This window comes from Saccopteryx bilineata, chromosome 3 (genome assembly GCF_036850765.1).
Source record: "Saccopteryx bilineata isolate mSacBil1 chromosome 3, mSacBil1_pri_phased_curated, whole genome shotgun sequence".
Lineage (NCBI taxonomy): Eukaryota > Metazoa > Chordata > Mammalia > Chiroptera > Emballonuridae > Saccopteryx > Saccopteryx bilineata.
Window position 1 is genome coordinate 207221466 of NC_089492.1, and position 25058 is coordinate 207246523.

At 37.2% G+C, this 25058-nt stretch overlaps 1 protein-coding gene and 1 pseudogene across 5 annotated transcripts in view; one reads left to right on the forward strand and one right to left on the reverse strand.

Annotated features, from left to right (window-relative positions):
* EVI5 (ecotropic viral integration site 5) overlaps nt 1–25058 on the reverse strand; it is a 269819-nt gene that overhangs the window by 112111 nt on the left and 132650 nt on the right. The window lies entirely within an intron of this gene.
* On the forward strand, nt 389–23207 carry LOC136328706 (eukaryotic translation initiation factor 3 subunit L-like; annotated as a pseudogene).

The window sequence follows — 25058 nt, forward strand, 5'->3', positions numbered from 1 at the left end:
TCACTAAGCCCATTTCACCCTGGCCAATTATATTCATATGCATTTTTGTTGGAAAAAAAGTATTTTCATTGGGATTAATTCTTAATATTGATATGGTCTCACTAAACAGCGATTCTGCACTTAGTATTGTATCTTGGGGAGTTAGAAAAAGTTCCAGCATTTGTTTGGCTTGTTGGCTGAAACAAGACCAAAAGGTGACCCACAGTGAGTGAACTGAAAATGCTGGACATGCCTTGGTCTAATAGATAAGGAAAAACTGGTGATAGAAATTTGTATGTATATAGTTCTCTCTGAATGGGCTGAGAACGTGAAGAAATCTGAGTTCCATGTGAATGGCTCACCAAAGGGTAAGCTCAGTAGAGAAGGATTTTAAAATCAGCTGGATAAGATGACCCATTCTGTGGATGCCAGCCAGCCTTCTTCCCAGCCACCTCTGTCATTGCCCAATAACAGACTTATGAACAAAGTGGCCATGGTGACAGAGGTGGAGGTTATGCATGGGCTCAATAACATGGACTTCCATTCGCTGAGGCTATGGCCACTGCTGAGCATCCCAATCACTCAGTTAGCAGAGACCAACACTGAGTCCCTGATAATATACACCATTCCCTGGGGTGACCAGCCAGGTACCTGGTGGCAGGTTGATTACACTAGACAGCTTCTATCATGGAAAGGGTAGCATTTTGTTCTTACTGGAACAGACACTCTGGATATGGATTTGCATTTCTTATATGCAATGCTTCTGTCAAAACTACCATCTATAGACTTACAAAATGCCTTATCCGTGCATGGTACTGCACACAGCATTGCTTCTAATTGAGGAACTCATGTCAAAGCAAAAGAAGTGCAACGACAGGCCCATGCTCACATAATTTACTAGTCTTACCATCTTCCCTAACATCCTGAAGCAGATAGGTTGACAGCACAGTGGAATGGCCTTTTGAAGGCTCAGTAACAGCGCCAGCTAGGTAGCAATACTTTGCAGGGCTAGAGCAAAGTTCTCCAGAAGTATGAATATACTTTGAATCAGCATCTAATATGTGGTGCTATTTCTTCCATAATAAGCATTCACAGATACAGGAATCAAGAAGTGGAAATATATATTAGTAGTGATACCACTCACCGTTGCCCCTAGTGACTCACTAGCAAAGTATATATTTACTTTGAGACTTTATACTCTGTTGATCTAGAGTTTAGTTGAGAGGGAGGAATGCTTCCACCAAGCAACACAACAATAATTTCACTAAACCAAAAGTGAAAACTCATCTGGGCACTTTGGGGTCCTTATGCCTCTGGAGCAAGGGGCAAAGAAGGGAGTTATAGTGCTGGCTAGAGTGACTGATCCTGACTGCCAAGGAGACACTGGCCTACTATTCCACAGTAGAGATTAGGAAGAGTTTGTCTGGAGTATAATAATTCCTTTAGGGCCGTGATGGCGAACCTATGACACGCGTGTCAGCACTGACACGCATAGCCATTTTCGATGACACATGGCTGCATGCGGCCGCATACCAGAGGAGTATGGGGCTACATGCCAAGAAGGACGTTTCATCCTCGGCGCCTGCACAGCCAGGTGCGGTAGCCGAGGATAAAACATTTGCTGTTTGGGCCTGACCTGTGGTGGCGCAGTGGATAAAGCGTCGACCTGGAAATGCTGAGGTCGCCGGTTCAAAACCCTGGGCTTGCCTGGTTAAGGCACATATGGGAGTTGATGCTTCCAGCTCCTCCCCCCTTCTCTCTCTCTCTCTCTCTCTCTCTCTCCCCCTCTCCTCTCTAAAATGAATAAATTAAAAAAATTTTTTTTTAAATTAAAAAAAAACAAAAACAAAAACAAACAAAAAAACAACAACAACAACAAAAAATTTGCTGTTTGTAGACACTCTGTGCCGGAGGTCTGTAGGCCAAAACAACAGAACTCCGGCACAGAGAGTCTAGTTCTGGGACTTCCGGTTAGGCCATTAGGGGATCTTTGACCTCACTTCTGGCCAGTGGAGCAGGGAGCAGCGGGATGGGGGGGACGCATCTCTGGGGACCTTGTGATTGCCATTACCAGTAACCACATAACCACAGCAACCATCATCCAATCTACTGTTCTAAGGTATCATGTCATGGATTTCTTATTGACCATCATTACTGAGATAAGTGAGGGGGAGGCTGGGAGAGGCGAGGGCCTGTGCTATGGGTGCCATTTCCTGCCATTAGAAATAGCAGCAGCCATCTTAATTTACATAAGATGCAACATGCAGAATTTCAAGACAGCATCTGGGCTCAGGTGTTTGTCAACTTGAGGTCAAAGAATCTGGAAAGGTGCCGCTTGGAGAATCAAGAGGACTGCCACTATAAACAGGAAATTTGGAGTGCCTGGAACCGATTACCAGACACTTTCAGCACCCTGAAAAATATAGCAATGGCTTTACTCACAATTTTTCCCTCTACGTACTTTTGTGAGACCTTATTCTCAGCGTTAAGTAATATCAAAACCAACAAAAGAAACAGATTGACAGATGAAGTTAGTAGCGCTTGCTTGGGCTTGAAGTGTACAAAATACCAACCTTCAATTGAAGATTTAGCCAATGAAATTCAGCAACAAAAAAGTCACTAATAGGCAGGTTAGTTAAAGAATTCCCCCTCCCCCTCACTTATCTTAGTTCACGGCACCCCACACAAGTTAAATAATATCAAGACCAACAAAAGAAACAGACTGACAGATAAACAAAGAAGTCACTAAGCAGGTAAGTTAAATAATTAGTATTTGGTTTATTAAATACAGTTATATATTACAATTATACATTTTTGTTATTTAAACTATAAATATCACAAAATTATGGGTTTTTTCTCAAAGTGACACACCACCCAAGTTATGCTCGATTTTATGATGAATTTTGACATACTAAGCTCAAAAGATTGCCCATCACTACTTTAGAATGGCTCTCAGTATTATCATGCCTTGTGGTCAAGGTCAACAAAAAATTACAACAACCCAATATAGGAAGGATTACTGAGGGCCTAGACCAGGGGTCCCCAAACTACGGCCTGCAGGCCGCATGCAGCCCCCTGAGGTCATTTATCCGGTCCCTGCCGCACTTCGGAAGGGGCACCTCTTTCATTGGTGGTCAGCGAGAGGAGCATAGTTCCCATTGAAATACTGGTCAGTTTGTTGATTTAAATTTACTTGTTCTTTATTTTAAATATTGTATTTGTTCCCATTTTGTTTTTTTACTTTAAAATAAGATATGTGCAGTGTGCATAGGGATTTGTTCTTAGTTTTTTTTTATAGTCTGGCCCTCCAACAGTCTGAGGGACAGTGAACTGGCCCCCTGTGTAAAAAGTTTGGGGACCCCTGGCCTAGATTCTACAGAAATAAAGGTTTGGGTCACCCCACAGGGTAAAGAATCATGACCAGGGGGGATGACGTCAGAGTAATGGCGGAGTAGGAAGCGATACCGATAAATCTCCCCCAAAACTCAACAAGATCTTCAACCAGAAACAGAAAAACCTATACTTGGAGCTTCCAGATTCTTCGCAATACACCCAAAGGTATGATTGAGTGAAAAATTGGCTAAATATATAACCAAACCCCGAAGGAAATAGGGAGTAAGAAATGCTCCGCCTTCCTCACTAACCTAAACAGGGCGGCTTTCTCTGGTAACTGTGAATATAGAAACTGAGGCGGGCAAAGGGGGTGAATAGATCCAGGCCGCCGCAGCAAAAAAGGCCGAACCAGGCTGTGGCTCAGAGATCCAAGCCGAGGAAAATCTGATCCTGTGGCAACCCGGGCAATACAAGCTAACACTCGCGCCAAACCCAAAGAAAGAAAGACAAGCGGAGCGGCCATTTTACCCGGTCTCCTGGTCGGTGCGCAGTTAGTGGAAGAGAGATTTCTTCCTAAGCCGCGGAAGTGGGTGCCCGTGTTGCCCCACGGAGAGGCAGGGTCAGAGGCCTTTCTGTGGGCTGAGGGCAGAGTCTCTAGGCAGCCCCAGCGCCCTGGGAAAGCCACGCACGGGAGGGAGTGAGAACTAATCCCAACGGTGGAGATTTTCCATGCTGGAGGCTGTTTCACTCAGAGGGAACCGCGGCCGGCCTCATATCCTGGTTTGCGCGCGCAGATAAGGAGTGAGCGATTCCTCCGAGTGCCTCGGCAGTGCGCGCCCGTGTTATCGCACAGAGGGGCAGAGTCAGGGGCCTTTGTGTGGGCCAAAGTGGAATCTCGGGCCGCCCCAGCGCCTTGCAAAAGCCGCACACGGGGACGGAGCGAGACTCAATTCCAACGCTGCAACTTTTCCCTGCGGTAGGGGGTTTCACTCAGAGCGTGAGACTGCTGGCCGGATATCCTGGTTGCAGACAGTGAGTGAGAGTTTCCTCCAAGCGCCCCGGAAGTGGGCGCCCGCTTGTGTTACCGGATAGAGTGGCAGAGCCAGAGGTCTTTGAGTGGGCGGAAAGCCCACCTGATTATGCTAGCAGCTCTGACTGACTGAGCCTTACCCAGAGCCCTGTGCTGAGTGGAAATAGAGTGGGGAGTTGCCAGCAATTTGAGCCTCTTACTATCCAGGCAGAGGCAGCAGCAACCCCATACCTGGACTATCAGGCTACTAATTGAGGAAGGAAAGACTAGGAGAAAGGCTCCAGGAACACGGACTCTCTCACTGTCGGAGCCTATAAATGCTAATGAGCCTCGACTCCCAACAAGAATAAAGCACAATACATGACATTGCCATAGAGACTTATCAACTGCAAACCTCTACCTGAGCATGCCAAAGGGGCAGAACCCGGGGTACAGAGTCACCGACCAGGAAGAGGGAGAGAAAAGAAAAAGCAAGAAGATAACCTCTCAAAATCAAGAATAATCTGCAGACTTTATAACCTATCCCATTTTATTATATTTGTTCGTTTGTTTCTCTTATCTTCATTCTTGAGACTTTTTTTTCCTCCTCCAATTTGGCCGATTAACTCTCTACTGGTCTTACTCTCTCCTCTCCTTGAACTACACTACCCATAAGTGTTACATCTCCCATTATCATTTCTCTTCTCTTCCTTTCTCTCTATGAGGGTTGCACTCCAAAACCCTTAACTCTCTCTCTCTCTCTCTCCTTTCTTTTTTCTTCTTTTAGTGGTTCCCTCTTTTTTTCTCTCTCTCTCTTTCTTTTCTCCCTCTATATTAGTTTCTTCCTTTCTCCTTTACATCTCCTCTCATTCAAACCTCAATAACAAACAAATTATCTTATCTGGGACTCAAACCTATGTTTGTGGCATTTTGGGGGGGTTTTTACTTCACCTTTTTAACTCACTACCAGTGCTCCCATCCCTGGCTCTCCATATTATCTAGTTCTTGTTCCACTAAATACAATAGTAAGTTTTTAATTTGTCCCCCCATTTTTCCATTTTCCTCTTATTCCTCTCATCATAACTCTTAGAAAACCAACACCTAAAAGCAAATCATTTTATTCTTGACCCAAATTTTTTCCTTATTTGCTTTTTGAGGGTCCATACGCTCTTTTTTTTTTCTTTTTTCTTTTTTTTTTTTTTTCCTTTTTTTTTCTTTTTTTTCTTTCTCTCTTTTTTGCCCCTTTATTACTTTTCCCCAATTCAGGCCCTCCATCACAGGCATTGTTTGTTATAACTCACAGTCCACCACAAGATTTTCTCAAGAAAGAGGGGAGAGGAGAGGAGAGGAAAAAAAGAGGGGGGGAATAATTTCCTTTTTTAAAAAATTTTTATTTTATTTTATTTTTCTTTATTTCATTATTAATTTTTTTTTTAAAAAAACAACTCTTTTCGATTTGTTATTTTTTTATTTTTTTAACTTTTTATTCTTTATTAAATCTCATTAATACTATCAACAAAACCACCCTCAGATGCCATTAAGGAAGAGAAAATCGAATATCATGGATACAAAAGAAAGAGAGGTAACACAGCTAGATGAGGAAAAATCTATGGAGAAAAAATTTAATATATTGGAAACCTTGGAGCTAAATGACAGAGAATTCAAGATAGAAATCCTAAAAATCCTCCGAGATATACAAGAAAACACAGAAAGGCAATATAGGGAGCTCAGAAAACAACTCCATGAACACAAAGAATATATGTCCAAGGAAATTGAAACTATAAAAACAAATCAAACAGAGATGAAAAACTCAATTCACGAGCTGAAAAACGAAGTAACAAGCTTAGCTAATAGAACAGGTCAGATAGAAGAGAGGATTAGTGAAATAGAAGACAAGCAACTTGAGGCACAACAGAGAGAAGAAGAAAGAGACTCAAAAATTAAAAAAAATGAGATAGCCCTACAAGAATTATCTGACTCCATCAAAAAGAATAACATAAGAATAATAGGTATATCAGAGGGAGAAGAGAGAGAAAATGGAATGGAGAACATACTTAAACAAATAATTGATGAGAACTTCCCAAGCCTGTGGAAAGAACTAAAGCCTCAAGTTCAAGAAGCAAACAGAACTCAAGTTTTCTTAACCCCAACAAACCTACTCCAAGGCATATCATAATGAAATTGACACAAACCAACAGCAAAGAAAAAATTCTCAAGGCAGCCAGGGAAAAGAAGAATACAACATATAAAGGAAGGCCCATTAGATTATCATCAGATTTCTCAGCAGAAACTCTACAAGCTAGAAGAGAGTGGACCCCAATATTTAAAGTCCTGAAAGAGAGGAACTTTCAGCCACGAATACTATACCCATCAAAGCTATCCTTCAAATACGAAGGAGAAATAAAAACATTCACAGATACAGAAAAGATGAGGGAATTTATCATCAGAAAACCCCCACTCCAGGAATTACTAAAGGGGGTTCTCCAATCAGATACAAAGAACAAAAAAAAACAGAGCCACAAGTAAAAGCTCCAAGAAGAACACAATAAAACCAAATTTAAACTGTGACAACAACAAAAAGAAAGAGGGGGAGAAGACGGAGATTAACAGTAGCAAAGGACGATGGAGTGCAAAAGTACTCACAAAATAGTTCGCTACAATGAACAGGGTAGGGACCCTTTTCATTACTCAAAGGTAACCACCATTGAAAAAACCACCACAGAAGCACATGAGATAAAAAAGATAGCAACAGAGGAAAGATGTATGGAATACAACCAAATAAAAACAAAAGATAGAAAAACAAAAGAGAAGGATCAAACAAGACACAAAACTAACAGAAAGCAAGATATAAAATGGCAATAGGGAACTCACAAGTATCAATAATTACACTAAATGTAAATGGATTAAACTCACCAATAAAAAGGCACAGAGTAGCAGAATGGATTAAAAAAGAAAATCCAACTGTATGCTGCCTACAGGAAACTCATCTAAGTAACAAGGATAAAAACAAATTCAAAGTGAAAGGCTGGAAAACAATACTCCAAGCAAATAACATCCAAAAAAAAGCAGGTGTAGCAATACTCATATCGGATAATGCTGACTACAAGACAGGAAAAGTACTTAGAGACAAAAATGGCCATTTCATAATGGCTAAGGGGACACTGAATCAAGAAGACATAACAATTCTTAATATATATGCACCAAACCAAGGAGCACCAAAATATATAAGACAGCTACTTATTGATCTTAAAACAAAAACTGACAAAAATACAATCATACTTGGAGACCTCAATACACCGCTGACGGCTCTAGATCGGTCATCCAAACAGAGAATCAACAAAGACATAGTGGCCTTAAACAAAACACTAGAGCACCTGGATATGATAGACATCTACAGGACATTTCATCCCAAAGTGACTGAGTATACATTTTTCTCCAGTGTACATGGATCATTCTCAAGAATTGACCATATGTTGGGCCACAAAAACAATATCAGCAAATTCAGAAAAATTGAAGTTGTACCAAGCATATTTTCTGATCATAAAGCCTTGAAAATAGAATTCAACTGCAAAAAAGAGGAAAAAAATCCCACAAAAATGTGGAAACTAAACAACATACTTTTAAAAAATGAATGGGTCAAAGAAGAAATAAGTGCAGAGATCAAAAGATATATACAGACTAATGAAAATGACAATACGACATATCAGAATCTATGAGATGCAGCAAAAGCAGTGATAAGAGGGAAGTTCATATCGCTTCAGGCATATATGAACAAACAAGAGAGAGCCCAAGTGAACCACTTAACTTCCCACCTTAAGGAACTAGAAAAAGAAGAACAAAGACAACCCAAAACCAGCTGAAGAAAGGAGATAATAAAAATCAGAGCAGAAATAAATGAATTAGATAACAGAAAAACTATAGAAAAAATTAATAGAACAAGGAGCTGGTTCTTTGAAAAGATCAACAAAATTGACAAACCCTTGGCAAGACTTACCAAGGAAAAAAGAGAAAGAACTCATATAAACAAAATCCAAAATGAAAGAGGAGAAATCACCACGGACACCGTAGATATACAAAGAATTATTGTAGAATACTATGAAAAACTTTATGCCACTAAATTCAACAACCTAGAAGAAATGGATAAATTCCTAGAACAATACAACCTTCCTAGACTGAGTCAAGAAGAAGCAGAAAGCCTAAACAGACCTATCAGTAGAGAAGAAATAGAAAAAACCATTAAAAACCTCCCCAAAAATAAAAGTCCAGGCCCTGACGGCTATACCAGCGAATTTTATCAAACATTCAAAGAAGACTTGGTTCCTATTCTACTCAAAGTCTTCCAAAAAATTGAAGAAGAAGCAATACTTCCAAACACATTTTATGAGGCCAACATAACCCTCATACCAAAACCAGGCAAGGATGGCACAAAAAAAGAAAACTACAGACCAATATCTCTAATGAATACAGATGCTAAAATACTAAACAAAATACTAGCAAATCGAATACAACAACATATTAAAAAAATAATACATCATGATCAAGTGGGATTCATCCCAGAATCTCAAGGATGGTTCAACATACGTAAAACGGTTAATGTAACACACCATATCAACAAAACAAAGAACAAAAACCACATGATCTTATCAATAGACGCAGAAAAGGCTTTCGATAAAATACAACACAATTTTATGTTTAAGACTCTCAACAAAATGGGTATAGAAGGAAAATATCTCAACATGATAAAGGCCATATATGATAAACCATCAGCTAACATCATATTAAATGGCACTAAACTGAAGGCTTTCCCCCTTAAATCAGGAACAAGATAGGGTTGTCCACTCTCTCCACTCTTATTTAATGTGGTACTAGAGGTTCTAGCCAGAGCAATCAGACAAGACAAAGAAATAAAAGGCATCCATATCGGAAAAGAAGAAGTAAAGGTATCACTTTTTGCAGATGATATGATCCTATACATCGAAAACCCCAAAGAATCCACAAAAAGACTACTAGAAACAATAAGCCAATACAGTAAGGTCGCAGGATACAAAATTAACATACAGAAGTCAATAGCCTTTCTATATGCCAACAATGAAACAACTGAGAAGGAACTCAAAAGAATAATCCCCTTCACGATTGCAACAAAAAAAATAAAATACTTAGGAATAAACATAACAAAGAATGTAAAGGACTTATATAATGAAAACTATAAACCATTGTTAAGGGAAATCGAAAAAGATATAATGAGATGGAAGAATATACCTTGTTCTTGGCTAGGAAGAATAAATATAATCAAGATGGCTATATTACCCAAAGCAATATACAAATTTAATGCAATTCCCATCAAAATTCCAATGACATTTTTTAAAGAAATAGAGCAAAAAATCATCAGATTTATATGGAACTATAAAAAACCCCGAATAGCCAAAGCAATCCTAAAGAAAAAGAATGAAGCTGGGGGCATAACAATACCTGACTTCAAACTCTATTATAGGGCCACGACAATCAAAACAGCATGGTATTGGCAGAAAAATAGACACTCAGACCAATGGAACAGAATAGAAAGTCCAGAAATAAAACCACATATATATTGTCAAATAATTTTTGATAAAGGGGCCAACAACACACAATGGAGAAAAGAAAGCCTCTTCAATAAATGGTGCTGGGAAAACTGGAAAGCCACATGCAAAAGAATGAAACTGGACTACAGTCTCTCCCCCTGTACAAAAATTAACTCAAAATGGATCAAAGATCTAAACATAAGACCTGAAACAATTAAGTACATAGAAGAAGACATAGGTACTCAACTCATGGACCTGGGTTTTAAAGAGCATTTTATGAATTTGACTCCAATGGCAAGAGAAGTGAAGGCAAAAATTAATGAATGGGACTACATCAGACTAAGAAGTTTTTGCTCAGCAAGGGAAACTGATAACAAAATAAACAGAAAGCCAACTAAATGGGAAATGATATTTTCAAACAACAGCTCAGATAAGGGCCTAATATCCAAAATATACAAAGAACTCATAAAACTCAACAACAAACAAACAAACAATCCAATAAAAAAATGGGAAGAGGATATGAATAGACACTTCTCCCAGGAAGAAATACAAATGGCCAACAGATATATGAAAAGATGCTCATCTTCTTTAGCTATTAGAGAAATGCAAATCAAAACGGCAATGAGATACCACCTCACACCTGTTCGATTAGCTGTTATTAGCAAGTCAGGTAATAGCAAATGTTGGAGAGGCTGTGGAGAAAAAGGAACCCTCATACACTGTTGGTGGGAATGTAAAGTAGTACAACCATTATGGAAGAAAGTATGGTGGTTCCTCAAAAAACTGAAAATAGAACTACCTTATGACCCAGCAATCCCTCTACTGGGTATATATCCCCAAAACTCAGAAACATTGATACGTAAAGACACATGCAGCCCCATGTTTATTGCAGCATTGTTCACAGTGGCCAGGACATGGAAACAACCAAAAAGCCCATCAATAGATGACTGGATAAAGAAGATGTGGCACATATACACTATGGAATACTACTCAGCCATAAGAAATGATGACATCGGAACATTTACAGCAAAATGGTGGGATCCTGATAACATGATACGAAGCGAAATAAGTAAATCAGAAAAAAACAGGAACTGTATTATTCCATACGTAGGTGGGACATAATAGTGAAACTAAGAGACATTGATAAGAGTGTGGTGGTTACAGGGGGGAGGGGGGAATGGAAGAGGGATAGGGGGTGGGAGGGGCACAAAGAAAACAAGATAGAAGGTGACAGAGGACAATCTGACTTTGGGTGGTGGGTATGCAACATAATTGAACGACAAGATAACCTGGACTTGTTATCTTTGAATATATATATCCTGATTTATTGATGTCACCCCATTAAAAAAATAAAATTATAAAAAAAAAAAAAAAAAAAGAATCATGACCAGCTGAGGTATCTGTTGAAGGCAAAGGAAATACAGAGTAGAAGAAGGTAGTCAGTCATCAATACTAGCTACTACTACGTGAACTGTTACAGAAACAAGGATGGTAATTGTCATGAAGTTTCTTTTAATTTTGCTGTAAATACATTTGTATATTAATATCTATCTACCTATCTATCAACTATCTATCATCTATCTATCTATCTTCTTTTCTTTTTTTAATTGGAAATCTAGTGTTTATTTATATTTTTATTTATTTTTTAAAAATCTTATTTATTCATTTTAGAGAAGAGAGAGAGCTTTGAAAGGGGGGGAGGAGCAGGAAGCATCAACTCCCATATGTGCCTTGACCGGGCAGGCCCAGGGTTTTGAACCGGCAACCTCAGCATTCCAGGTAGACGCTTTATCCACTGCGCCACCACAGGTCAGGCTATCTTCTTCCCTCTTATTCCCTTGTATAAGATGCATTAACTTCAGTACTATTAATATATAAGTATTGTTAATTTTACGACATAGTATTTAAGTTACAGGATATTGAGAAGAGAAAATATCACTCGAGGCCTTTACCTTCTCTTCTGAGGAAGGCATAAGCATTTTTGGTTGTGTGTAAGATAACTGTATCATGTTAGGCAGAATCATGGCCTTGTTACACTTATTGTCTCATAGGGAGGTTAAGTATGGTTTAAGGAGATCACACGGGTGCCAAGTTGAAAAGGGCTGAACTTCTAATGGTTATTTGTATGTCAACTTGACTAGGCCATGGGGAGCCGGGATTAAACATTACTTCTGGGTGTGTCTCTGAGGGTGTTTCCAGATGACTCAGCAGATTGCCCTCCCCAGTGTGAGTGGGCAGCATCCAATTTGTTAAGGGCCTAAAGAGAACAAAAAGAGGAGGAAGGTAAAATTCATTTCCTTTCTGTCTGCTTGAGTTGGGACATCGGGCTCCTCCTGCCCTTCCTGCCCTTGGAGTAGGATTTATACCACTGGCTTCCCTGGTTCTCAGGACTCAAGACAGGAATTATACCACTGTTTTTCCTAGGTCTCTGGGCTGCAAACGGCTGTGTGACTTCTCAGCCTTCACAATGGCATGAGCCAATTCCTCACAATAAATCTCCATGTGTGCGTATTTGTATCCTAATGCTTATGTTCCTCTGGTGAACCCTGACTAATACAACATAAATATAAATTTTACAAATAAGATTAAATGTATTAATTAGAGGTTTTATTGTTGTTTGTTTTTTTGGTCCATTTCAAATTTGACCCACTGGTGCTTCAGAAATTAAATTCTCTTTTTTTGGTCATTATTTCTACCATTTAAAATTTTCCCTATTGAAACCTTTGCAGATCTAAATTTTGTCAGGAAAGTGATACTTATGATACTTCTGTCAATGTTTAGTCTAAATTAAAATTTTTTACCTTATCTGTTTTAGTTCTTTGTAAGTTTTGGCTTTTTATTACTAGCAGTCTATGCCATTGGCCAAGCAAGCTTGTAGAATCTTAATAATGGAATAATGTTAATACTAATCCTAATAACAGCTACCACTGATTGAGCATTCATTACATACCAGGCATTGTTCTAGAGAATAACAACCCACTTGAGTCTCAACAACCCTCTCATAAACATAGGATGAACTGTAGCACAGAGAGGTTAAGGAACTTATCCAAGGACACACAGTGAGTGGCAGGATTGGCATCAAAGTGGTCATGTTAAAAGAGGCTGCGGTGGACTATAAACTACTTGTTCTTATAAAAGTATAATTTATAAGACAGGTTTTAAAGTTTATCATGATAATGACAATGATGACAGCAGCTAATAATTGAGCGAGCACTTATTATGTGCCACACAAATGCTAAGTGCTTTGTATTGTCACTTAACCTTCACTACTTCATTTTTTTATACTTCATTATTTATTAAAGTACAGCTAACATACAATATTGTATTAGTTTTGGTGTACAACATAGTGATTTGACATTTATAAACCTTACAATGTGATTACCATAATAAGTCTAGTAACCATATGGAACCATACAAAATTATTATAATAATTGCTTTATTATTATAATTATTATAATAAAGTCACATTACAGCCCTGTGACTTTACTAATAAGGTAACTAAAAAGATAGCAAGGTCAAATAGCAATCATCAGTTCCATAAATCAGGACTACAAAGTACAGAACCTATGTTCTTAGCCTTTAAGCCATATAAGAATTGAAATAATATAAGGTGGGGCAAAAGTAGGCTCAGAGTTGTGAGTACGTGACACACAGAGTTTATTCTTGTATTATTATTTATTATTTTCCATACAAACAACTGTAAACCTACTTTTGTCCCACCTTGTTTTAAAGAGAGTGGTATATTGTTTTTATATGTACTGTTCTAAAAACGGTATAACATTTAAAATCTAAGCATCTAAAAAAAATTAGACATCTCACGTAATGTATTTATAATAAGAAATTCTTAGAAGAGTATATTTATTTTCAAATTAGTAATCTGGACAAATATACAATTTGTTTTACCACGACAACTGCCACAATTTTGATCACTAATAAGTCAGCAAGTAGTCATTCATTTAAAAGTCTACAAATAATGAGTGACTTCACTACACTTACATCAAGTTCACTTTAGTCAATGAATCTCTTAATGTTCCTGTAATTCCAGCAATCCTGTGCTAATGAAATTGACAGGAAAAAACATTTTAGTAGGTGGAGTGTCTCTTTTCAATCCCCATATGCTTTTCTGGTGTTGCAAAAAATTACAAAGGTAAAGATAAGATGGAAAGCCCTTAGTAATTTTTCCTGCTTGTGTCTTGAGTAAAACAAAAGAATAAATTTTCATATTCAATGTTTGAAGGATATTTGAGTGATACAGTGAGCTGCAAATATTTGTATTTAAAGAAGTCTTGTATTATTAAGTAAAAAACATTCAAATTGAAAAAAAAATTGTCCATACAGATGTATCAAACAGTGTCTAACTTTAATTATATATTAAGCAACAAGTTTAAGACCTGACAATTGTATGTCTTCTTCAGGAACTCACACATTTACTGGAACCCTGTAATCTTCTTTTTTGTGTCATTTATCACAACACCAATTAAATAATTGTGCAAATAATTTTTTAAAAGTCTATTTGTATATATATTATACAAGCAATGCCAGAGATAGTCTGACTGATTTACCACGGCACTGCCAGAACTACACTGTGCTTTTCATTGTAGGTGAGCCAGGAGTATTTATTAAATAAAGTAGTCAATTCTTGGTTTAAAAAACACCACCAACAAAACCCCTCTATTGCACACTTTATATTAAAAATGCAGAGTGGGAATTGAATGGTGCAAAAATAACCTATAATCCACTTGTTTCAACAATTAAATTTATAAGAGAGTGAACATATGGTACATTTCTACTGTCAAACCTCAAGCATTTGAAAAAAACTACTATTACACAAGGCAAATAGTTCAGAATAGGTTCTATACCACAGGACAAAATTACAAGAGAAAAAGAAAATGAAAAGTTGTATCTTACTCTCCCTCTCTGCATATGACCCTCAAGTAATGCTTGTAATCCTATTACATGCTCCAAAGAGTCTTTTTAAAAAAATTCCAAACAATATGAATGTACTATTTAAATATGTGTCACACTGAATTTTTTTAAATTGGCACATCATCTTTAAATGATTTCTTCCCAATATCTGAAAAATTACATACATACTTTAGGATGAAAGTTCATCTCTGGTTATTTACATTCTCTTAACTATAAGATTTTTTTTAATGCTGAAAAAAATGATGAAATAATTACTACCATTATAGTGAAACCACATTTATTATTTAAGTTAAAAAGAAAAGGTGACTATGTATGAATGTAAAACATTTAATCTTAGACTAAGCTCAAAATTACTTTTTGAATAAAACCTCTGTCCAGATTTATAGGCATATAAACAGCATAAGAGTTTATCAAATTCTTAGGTTGTAAAGTCATCACTATATTTTGAAGATTTTAGAAAGACATATCAATTTACCAGTAATTACAAATTAAATGACTTTTTCTTGAAATGTCACTAAAGCTAAACAGTGTTATAACACAGGAAGAGATGTTAAACACTAACTTCAGTATTTATAAAGAAAAACAAAGTCGCTAGGTAAATCAGGCGTAGGGCAATTCCTAAATGCTGCTGAACAAACACATTTCCTAAAATAAATTATCTGAAGATTTCACAACTTCCACTGAAAACCAGGTGGTTTTTAGTTTAGTAAAGTTTATTTATGAGTTTAATCTAAGTAAGAGTAGTATTTATTTCTCATATCAAATCCTTGGTTCTTAAAAGTATCTCATAATTTTTTCACATTTTCTTCTAGAATTATAAGAAACAAAAGGAAGGTCAGAAGATATCTTGCCTACCTTTCCAAGTATACTTCCTAGTATGAAGGTTCCAAGAACTTCAAAAGGCAATCATTCCACTATTAGACAACTTTAACTGTTATAATCCTTCTTCATGCCGATCTTAGCCAACAACTGCTAGACAAAACTATTTATTCAGGGTACCTTAATAATAAGTAGTCATGTGTAGGCAAAAAGCTTTTTAAATTGATCATGTTCAAGACTCTAAAAGACTGTTGATTTCAGGAAAAACTATCCAACATAAAATATTCAAAAAGGACAAAGTCAGAAGAGGCAATTGTATAAAATATTATTGGATCATTTATTGTATCATTCATTGGTATAGGTTCCTTGGAAAAACCAACATGGAACACAAAACAAATACTTAAAGGGACAGTTTAATCTTAATGCTTGGTTTTATCTTATGCTTAATTTAATATTTAAAATTTAATAATTAAGTTAGCATTTAATGTGTGTGTGTATATATATATACTTATTTAGTATATGTATATATTTAACATATACAAAATTTATTACATACTAAATTTGATAAGAAATTAGTAATTTTTGAAAACCAACAATATCAGGTTCAAACTATCAAGAGCCAGCATAAAATAAAATCAATTCTCTGTTAAAAACAATTCAAAAACTGTAGAGCAGAAATCCTTTTTAAAAAACATCAACACCTAAACTTAATTAAAAATAAAATTTACCTTTTAAAAACTGGTTTGGAGGCCCTGGCCGGTTGGCTCAGTGATAGAGAGTCAGCCTGGCGTGCAGAAGTCCCGGGTTCGATTCCCAGCCAGGGCATACAGGAGAAGCGCCCATCTGCTTCTCCACCCCTCCCCCTCTCCTTCCTCTCTGTCTCTCTCTTCCCCTCCCACAGCCAAGGCTCCATTGGAGCAAAGTTGGCCCGGGCGCTGAGGATGGCTCTGTGGCCTCTGCCTCAGGCGCTAGAATGGCTCTGGTCGCAACAGAGCGACTCCCCAGATGGGCAGAGCATCGCCTCCTGGTGGGCATGCTGGGTGGATCTTGGTTGGGCGCATGCGGGAGTCTGTCTGACTGCCTCCCCGTTTCCAACTTCAGAAAAATACAAAAAAAAAAACTGGTTTGGAAAAGTTTGATCTATTATTGTAAAAAAAACTATCAAAACCATTAAAGTTATATAAAACATTAATCAAACAAAAAGTCTATGAGTCTGGAGTGATACTCCATGGTGAGTAAATAAAAGAGAGATGAAAGGGGGTAAAAAAGAAAGGTATATTTATAGAGGAACATAAGTTAGTAAGTGTAGAACGAATGAAAAAATGTGAAAATCATTATTTTGGAAACCCAATCAGTGGTTGCTAAAACCATCAAGTAAAAGGTCAATGAATAGAGAACAAGATATTTATTTGGTACAAAAGTATTTCCCAACAGATTACTTAAGACTTGCAAAGAAGAAACCATGCCTTTACAAGGTAAAGAGTCTGTGGTAACCAAAGTTAGCATGGTTATCAAACTCAACATTTCTACATAGTAAGAACAACTTATATTATATACTTCCTGATTTAAAGCAAAATAAAGTTCACAACATCATCTATCATCTAAATGTTAAAAATGTTTAACTGAATCTAATTTACCATAAATATGACATCATGAGAAAGGAATCAGACAAATTCTGAATAGGAGACAACTTGACTACACCTGTAAAAAGTCAACATCATCCCTGACACTGGTTATTCCTCCTCTCTCTAGTCAGTCTGGACTGAGGTTTATCACCTTTACCGGTCATTTCTAAAGAACAGCTTATTTCAGGAATTTTCTCTATTTTTGTTTTGTACTGTTTTAATTTTACTTGTTTCTACTCCTTTTATCACTGCTTCCTTCTACTTGGTTTAGGTTGAATTTGCTCTTATATATCTAGTTTCTTCAGGTATAAGTTTAGATCATTGGTTTGAAACTTAATGTCCTTTCCTAATATAGCATTCAATGCTATAAATTTTCTACCAAGTACTCCTTTAGGTGGATCTCACAAATTTTGATAAAATTTTGTCTTCCTTTTATATACATTCTAATTTCCTCTGAAATTTTCTTTGATAATAGGTGGAAACATACTGTTTAATTTTCAAATATTTGGGGATTTTCCAGATACATATTAATTTCTAACTGAATGCTGTTAGAATCAAAGAAGATATTCTGTATATTCTTCAATTATTTTAAATTTGTTAAAGTTTATTTTGTGGCCCAGAACACATTCTATTTTTGTAAACGTTCCATTTGTGCTTAAAAAGACTATGTATTCTGCAAAATATGCATTCTGTTAAAGTGTTACATAAAACCGATCAGGTCAAGTTGGTTGATAATGCTGTCTAGGTCTTCTATATCCATACTATTTTTCCACCTACTTGTTTCATCAGTTACTGAGAGAGGGTATTGAAGACTCCAACTATAACTGTGGATCTGTCCACTTCACCTTTCAGTTCTGTTCGTTCAGATTCATGTTCCTCTATTAGGAGTATACATATATTTGGAGACATATATTCCTAAATACAGACAATCCTAAATGAGAATGTTATGACTTCTTGGTGAACTAACCCTATTACTATCACCAAATGTCCCTCTTTATTCCTGGAACTATCCCTTGTTTTGAAGTCTACTTTATCTGATAATACAGAAACTTCAGCTTTCTAGTGTTTGCATGGTATATCTTTTTCATCTTTCTACATTTTTCCTCCCAGTGAAATTAGTACATTGTGTCCAACAGTTAAAGGCAGACCACCTTGATCTTTCTTCACTCTTGGAAATTCACTGGGTGGGTGTGTGTGGGGGGTGCAGAGAATCACCCTCATTAGCTATCATGCTATCTATATTCCTAATATTCATATAACAATTTACTTGGCCTCTGTTACTCCTTTTATAACTGAGACCACTTCAGATTCACTCAGATTCTGTGAACAACCTTATTCCTAGGTAGAGGAACATAAAAAAACCTCACACCTGCTTTACTCTGGCACATTAATAGAGCTAGCCTATCCAAACATCACATCCTCCCAATCGTGTTAAATTGTAGCTGTCGGTAATCTCGCCTCATATTCAACACCTGGCCCAAGATGCTCTGCCATTTGTCCACTAATCTCCTGATATTTCAAATTCTTGTTTCTTTTATATCTTAATTCTCTTGCCTTTTGAGCTATAGTTCGTATAGCCCAGAGGTAGTCAACCTTTTTATACCTACCGCCCACTTTTGTATCTCTGTTAGCAGTAAAATTTTCTAACCGCTCACTGGTTCCACAGTAATGGTGATTTATAAAGTAGGGAAGTAACTTTACTTTATAAAATTTATAAAGCAGTTACAGCAAGTTAAAGCATATGATAATAATTACTTACCAAGTACTTTATGTCAGATTTTCACTAAGTTTGGCAGAATAAATCTTTATAAAACAACTTACTACAGTTAAATCTATCTTTTCATTTATACTTTGGTTGCTCTGCTACCGCCCACCATGAAAGCTGGAACACCCACTAGTGGGCAGTAGGGACCAGGTTGACCACCACTGGTCTAGTCCATTGGTCTGACAACTTGCTTTGTCACTTCTCCAGCTGCCACCACTGACCTTTGCTTTTCTTTGCATTCTTCCTTTAGTCTAAATGCAAACTACAACTCTAATTAAGACATGTCTAATCCCAGCTCCTAATGCTCTCAGGCTCCTCACATAAACTAGCTTACTCTGGTCCTATCCTGACCTTTACAAATGGGATCTAGCACTGGGATGTTTTTATGTTCTCTCTTCTACTGCATCCCTCAAACTAAATTTGTTGTTTCCTTGGGCCTTAAACCATCATTTCTTTAGTCTTTTTTTTTCCTTTAAGCAATTTATTGAGGCAAAATTTATGAGGCACATAACCATTTTAAAGTGAACAACAACTCAGGGGCATTTAGAATATTCAGAATGTTGGCAACCACCAATTCTATCTAGTTCTAAAACATTTCCATCAGTTCAAAGTAAAATCACCTATTAAGCAGTTCCTTGCTTTTTCCCCACCCACACTCTTGGCAACCATCAATCCGCCTTCTGTCTCAATGAATTATCTATTCTAGGTACTTCATATAAATGGAATCACACAATTTGTGATCTTTTGTGTCTGGCTTCTTTCACTTAAGATTTTTGGGGTTCATTTATATTAGAGTATGTATCAGTACTTCTTTTGGCTGAATGATATTTCATCACACACACACACACCACAATAATTTTATCCATTCTTCCACTGATGGACTTTTGGACTGTGTCCATGCTTTTGCAAATAATGTTGCTACAAATGTGTTGCTACATACTTGTTTGAATATCAATTTTCCATTCTTTTGGGTATACATCTAGGAGATGAATTATGGGTCATATGGTAATTCTATGTAGGTCATATGATAACTTTATGTTTAACTTTTTTTTTTTTTTTTTTACAGAGGCAGAGAGAGTCAGAGAGGGATAGACAGGGACAGACAGGAACGAAGAGAGATGAGAAGCATCAATCATCAGTTGTTCACTGCGACACCTTAGTTGTTCATTGATTGCTTTCTCATATGTGCCTTGACTGTGGGCCTTCAGCAGACCGAGTAACCCCTTGCTCAAGCCAGCGACCTTGGGTGCAAGCTGGTGAGCTTTGCTCAAACCAGATGAGCCCGTGCTCAAGCTGGCGACCTCAGGGTCTCGAATCTGGATCCTCTGCATCCCAGTCTGACACTCTATCCATTGCGCCACCGCCTGGTCAGGCATGTTTAAATTTTTGAGAAACCACAAAACTGTTTTCCATAGCAGCTGACCCTTTTATATTTCCACTAACAACATACAAGTGTTCCAATTTCTCCATCAACTAGCCAACACTTGTTATTTTCACTTTTTTTATTAGAGCCATCTTAGTGAACATGAATTGGCACCTCATTGTGATTTTGATATGCATTTCCCCAAAGACTAAATATGCTGTCTTCATATGCTTGTTATCCGCTTATATATCTTCTTTGGTGAAAGGTGAATTTAAGTCCTTTACTTATTTTTAAACTAGGTTGTTTGTCCTTTTGTTGAGTTGTAAGAGTTCATTATATATTCTGAATGCTAAATCCTTTTCAAATACATGATTTGTAAATATTTCTACCATCCTGTAGCCTGCCTTTTCATTTACTGGATAATATCTTTTGATGTCAAAAGGTTTAAATTTTGATGATGTCCAATTTAACTGTTTTCTTTTTCTTTTGTTGCTCACCCTTTGGTTGTCAGAAAACCCACATCTCAGAACCCATTGCCAACTCCAGGGTAATAAAGATTTATCCCCATATGTTCTTCTAAGAGTTTTTTTTTGTTTTGAGTTAAAGCTATAAAATCTCTATTTAGATCATTGCTCACGTTGAGTTAATTTTCGTATATAGTGTCTTGTAGGGGTACAAGTTCATTCTTTTGCATGGGGATATCTAGTTTCCCCAGCACAATTTGTTGGAGAATATTCTTTCCTCATCAAGTGGTCTTGGCACTTTTGTCAAAAATCAATTAGCCACAGATGTATAGGTTTATTCCTGGACTCGCAATTCCTATTCTATATGTCTATTCTATTCTATATGTCTGAATACATGGATCATATATAACACTAGCAATATGTATATGTCTATCCTCATGTTAGTATCACAGTTTGATTACTCTATCTTTGTAATAAGTTTTCAAATGAGGAAAATGTGAGTCCTTCAACTCTGTTCTTTTTCAAGACTATATTCAACTCTTCCAGCAAGTTCATGAGTCTTGCAGCCATGTCTTACTCCACTGAAAATTACGAGTCAGAGGCTGCATATAATGTTTATGCTTACCCAGGCAACTATGTTATGCACACAGTAGATTCAAAGCAGGATCTGGCTTAAGACCATCAGTATAAACAGTAGACCCATCAGGTGATCTCTAAAGTGATCAAAAACTTCATCCAATATTTCTACAAAACTATCTCAGATTTGATTGACCAGTAGGTGTATGAGCTGAGCTACAGGCAAGTTGTGTCTCCAGCAATGACATTGACTAGAAAGTATATGAGATCCAGGACATGTAATGAGAACAGCTGGACAAAGCTGACAGAAAGATTATTCAAGAATACATGTGGGCTGAGGCCAAAGCCATTGCTTCACAGACTGGCAACAATACTCTCTTCCTGATTTTGTACAAATAATTATGCCATAGGCATATATGAGCCAAAGTCAGTGGGAGGCCTTCCTTGAAGCAGAGGTTTGAATCCTATTACAACTACTGCAATCTCTTCAACTACATTCTTAAAGCTGATGGTACTTCTTCCCTTGAACAACCCAACCAGTGGCTCTGGGATATCACTGATGAGTTCATCCATCAGTTTTAGTCATTTAGTCAGTACTATTTGTAAGACTGCCAAGAAGTAGGAGGAGGAAATCAACTTCCTTCATTCTAATCCCCAAATCTGGAATGCTCGCAGTATCCTCCACTCCGTTAGATAAGTCCAACATCATCTGTCAGTTGGATATGTACACAAGTGGGGGTGACCTTGAGAGTTCGGCTGGGGAGCATGGACAGCACTCTCTCTATAAGATAATTGGGTACTTCAGCCTGGTGGGGCTTCTGCATCTGCACTCCCTGTTGGGGATTATCAGCAGGCCACCAAGGTACTGGAGAATATTGAACTGAACAGGAAGAACATGCACTCCCATGTGCCCGAGTGCTAGGTCACCACATACTATTATGTTGGTTTTGCATATCTGATGGTGTGTCATCACTGGGATACCACCCAGGTCTTGGCCAACATCCTACTTTATATCCAGAGGACCAAGAGCATGTTCCAGAGGACCACATAAAAGTATGAGATGATTAACAAGTAGAATGAATATATGCATGCACTACCGACCATCGTCCTCACCATGTACCCCATGAATTTTGGAGCATTCACCTGCAGCTGCAGGATCAATACAGGAATAAGATGCTACACATGCAGAAAGGTGGCTCATAGGTCTACAAGGAACTTTTCAGCTATTCTTCTCGCAAATTCCTGTCTCCTGTAGCTACCAACTATGACAATGTGTACCCCAACTACCACAAGGAACCTTTCTTGCAGCAGCTGAAGGTATTTTCTGATGAAGTGCAGCAGTAGACTCAGCTCTCAACCATTTGCAGCTTCCCAAGCTCTACACCACTATGACTGTGGCCAAACTTGCTGGCTTCCTGACCTCACAGAGCAGGATTTCTGGATCCAGCTTCTTGCCTTCAAGCACAAAATGAAGAACCTGGTGTGGACTAGTGACATCTCTGCTCTTCATGGTGAATTTCAGTCGGCTGTTGAGGTTAACTAACGACATGATCCACATAGCAGACATCAAAGTCGCCAGTCACTATGGGGACTTTTTCATAAGGCTGATTCACAAATTTGAGGAGCTCAAAAGAACCCTGAAGAAGATGGGACAGAGACCCTGTGTACATTCCACTCACATTAGTCAGGAACTTGTTTTGATGTCATTGTCAGTAGGGAGTATTTTTACCACTGTGAAGCCCTTACCTAGTTCAGCCATCAGCTTGTCAACTGAGTTGAAGTTTATTTGAATCCAGGGCTGAAATGTTTTAAATAGATCTCAGTAAAGGATCTTTGGGAAAAAAATACTAGTTTCAATATTGAGGGCTCCTTGCAATTCCATGTGAATTTCAGGATCAGCTCTCCCAGTTCTGCAGAAGACCTGAATTTTGATAGGGTTCAGAATTGAATCTGTAGATCATAATGGGAAGTGCTGACATGTTAACAATACTAAGTCTTAAAATCCGTGAACATGGGGGGAAGAAATCCATGAACATGGGATAGCTTTCCATTTATTTATATCTTTAATTTCTTTCATCAACAGATGAATGAATAAATAAGAATTCATAGTTTTTGGCGTACAAGTCTTTCATCCTCTTATATTAATTCCTAGGTACTTTATTATTTCAGATGCTACTGTCAGTGGAACTGTTTTCTTAATTTCCTTTCCAATTGTTCATTGCTACTACATCCTTTTACTTTTAACCTAACAAAGTCTTTGCATATAAAGTGACTTTCTTATAGACAGGTCTTGTCTTTTTAACCAATCTTTTAATTGGTATGTTTCAAATACTTGCATTTAATGTAATAATTGATATGGCTGAATTAAAACCTGCAACCTTACCAGTTCTCTGTGTGATTCATTTATTCATTCTTTTTTTTTTTACCTGATTAAACATTTTTGGTTTTTTATTTAGAAAATTAACTTTAACATGGTGACATTGATCAGTAAGAGTACACAGGTTTCAGGTGAACATCTATAGTATTTGAACTGCTGATTATGTTGTATATCCATCACCCAAAGTCAAATCATTTTCTGTCACTTTTTATTTATCCCTCTTTACACCTTTTCCCCTCTCTCCTTCCCCTCCCCCAAGTCCCCTCCCCCGTAGACACTTCACTTTTATATATGTCTATGAGTCTTAGTTTTATATCCCATCTATGTGTGAAATCATATAGTTCTTAGTTTTTTCTGATTTACTTATTTCACTCAGTATAATGTTCTCAAGTTCCTCTCATGTTGTTGTCAATGGTACTATGTTGTCATTTCTTATGGCTGAGTAGTAACTACATCTTCTTTATCCAATCCTCTATCAAGGGACACTTTGGTTGTTTCCATGTCTTGGCCACAGTGAAAAATGCTGCGATGAACCTGGGGATGCATATGTCTTCATGTACCAATGTTTTTGAGTATTGGGGATATATACCCAGTAGAGGGATTGCTGGGTCATATGGTATTTCTATTCTTAATTTCTTGAGGAACCACCACACTTTCTTCCATAGTGATTGTACTAATTTGCATTCCCACCAGCAGTGAATGAGGGTTCCTTTTTCTCCACAGCCTCTCCAACACTTGTTATTACCTGTCTTGTTGATAAGCCAATCAAACAGGTGTGAGGTGGTATCTCATTGTGGATTTGATTTGCATTTCTTGAATAGCTAGTGAAGATGAGCATTTTCTCATATACATCCCTCACCATATCACAGTTTGCTTTTCGTGGTCTCACTGTATTGCAGATTTTTAAATTGTATATATCTAATTTTGTATCGTAGATTTTTCACTATATTGCAGAATTTTGCAGCATATAGGTATTTTTATATATTTATTGTTTTAATTATCTTTTGTGGTAAAATAAACATTTTCTAGCCTAAAAATTGAAAATATAAAAAATATTAATTAAAAATATTAGTATTCATTGGTGAGTACCCATATAGAATTTTATATGTTGTTAAAATTATGTAGGTTTAAGATTATAGAAAGTGTTTAGGAGCATAGGAAGTGTTTATAAGAGTGTGGGAAAGGTTAACAACAGTGTGGGAAAGGTTTATTATAAGAGTGTGGGGAGGGTTTATAAAGCCTTAAAATATATATAAATAAAATA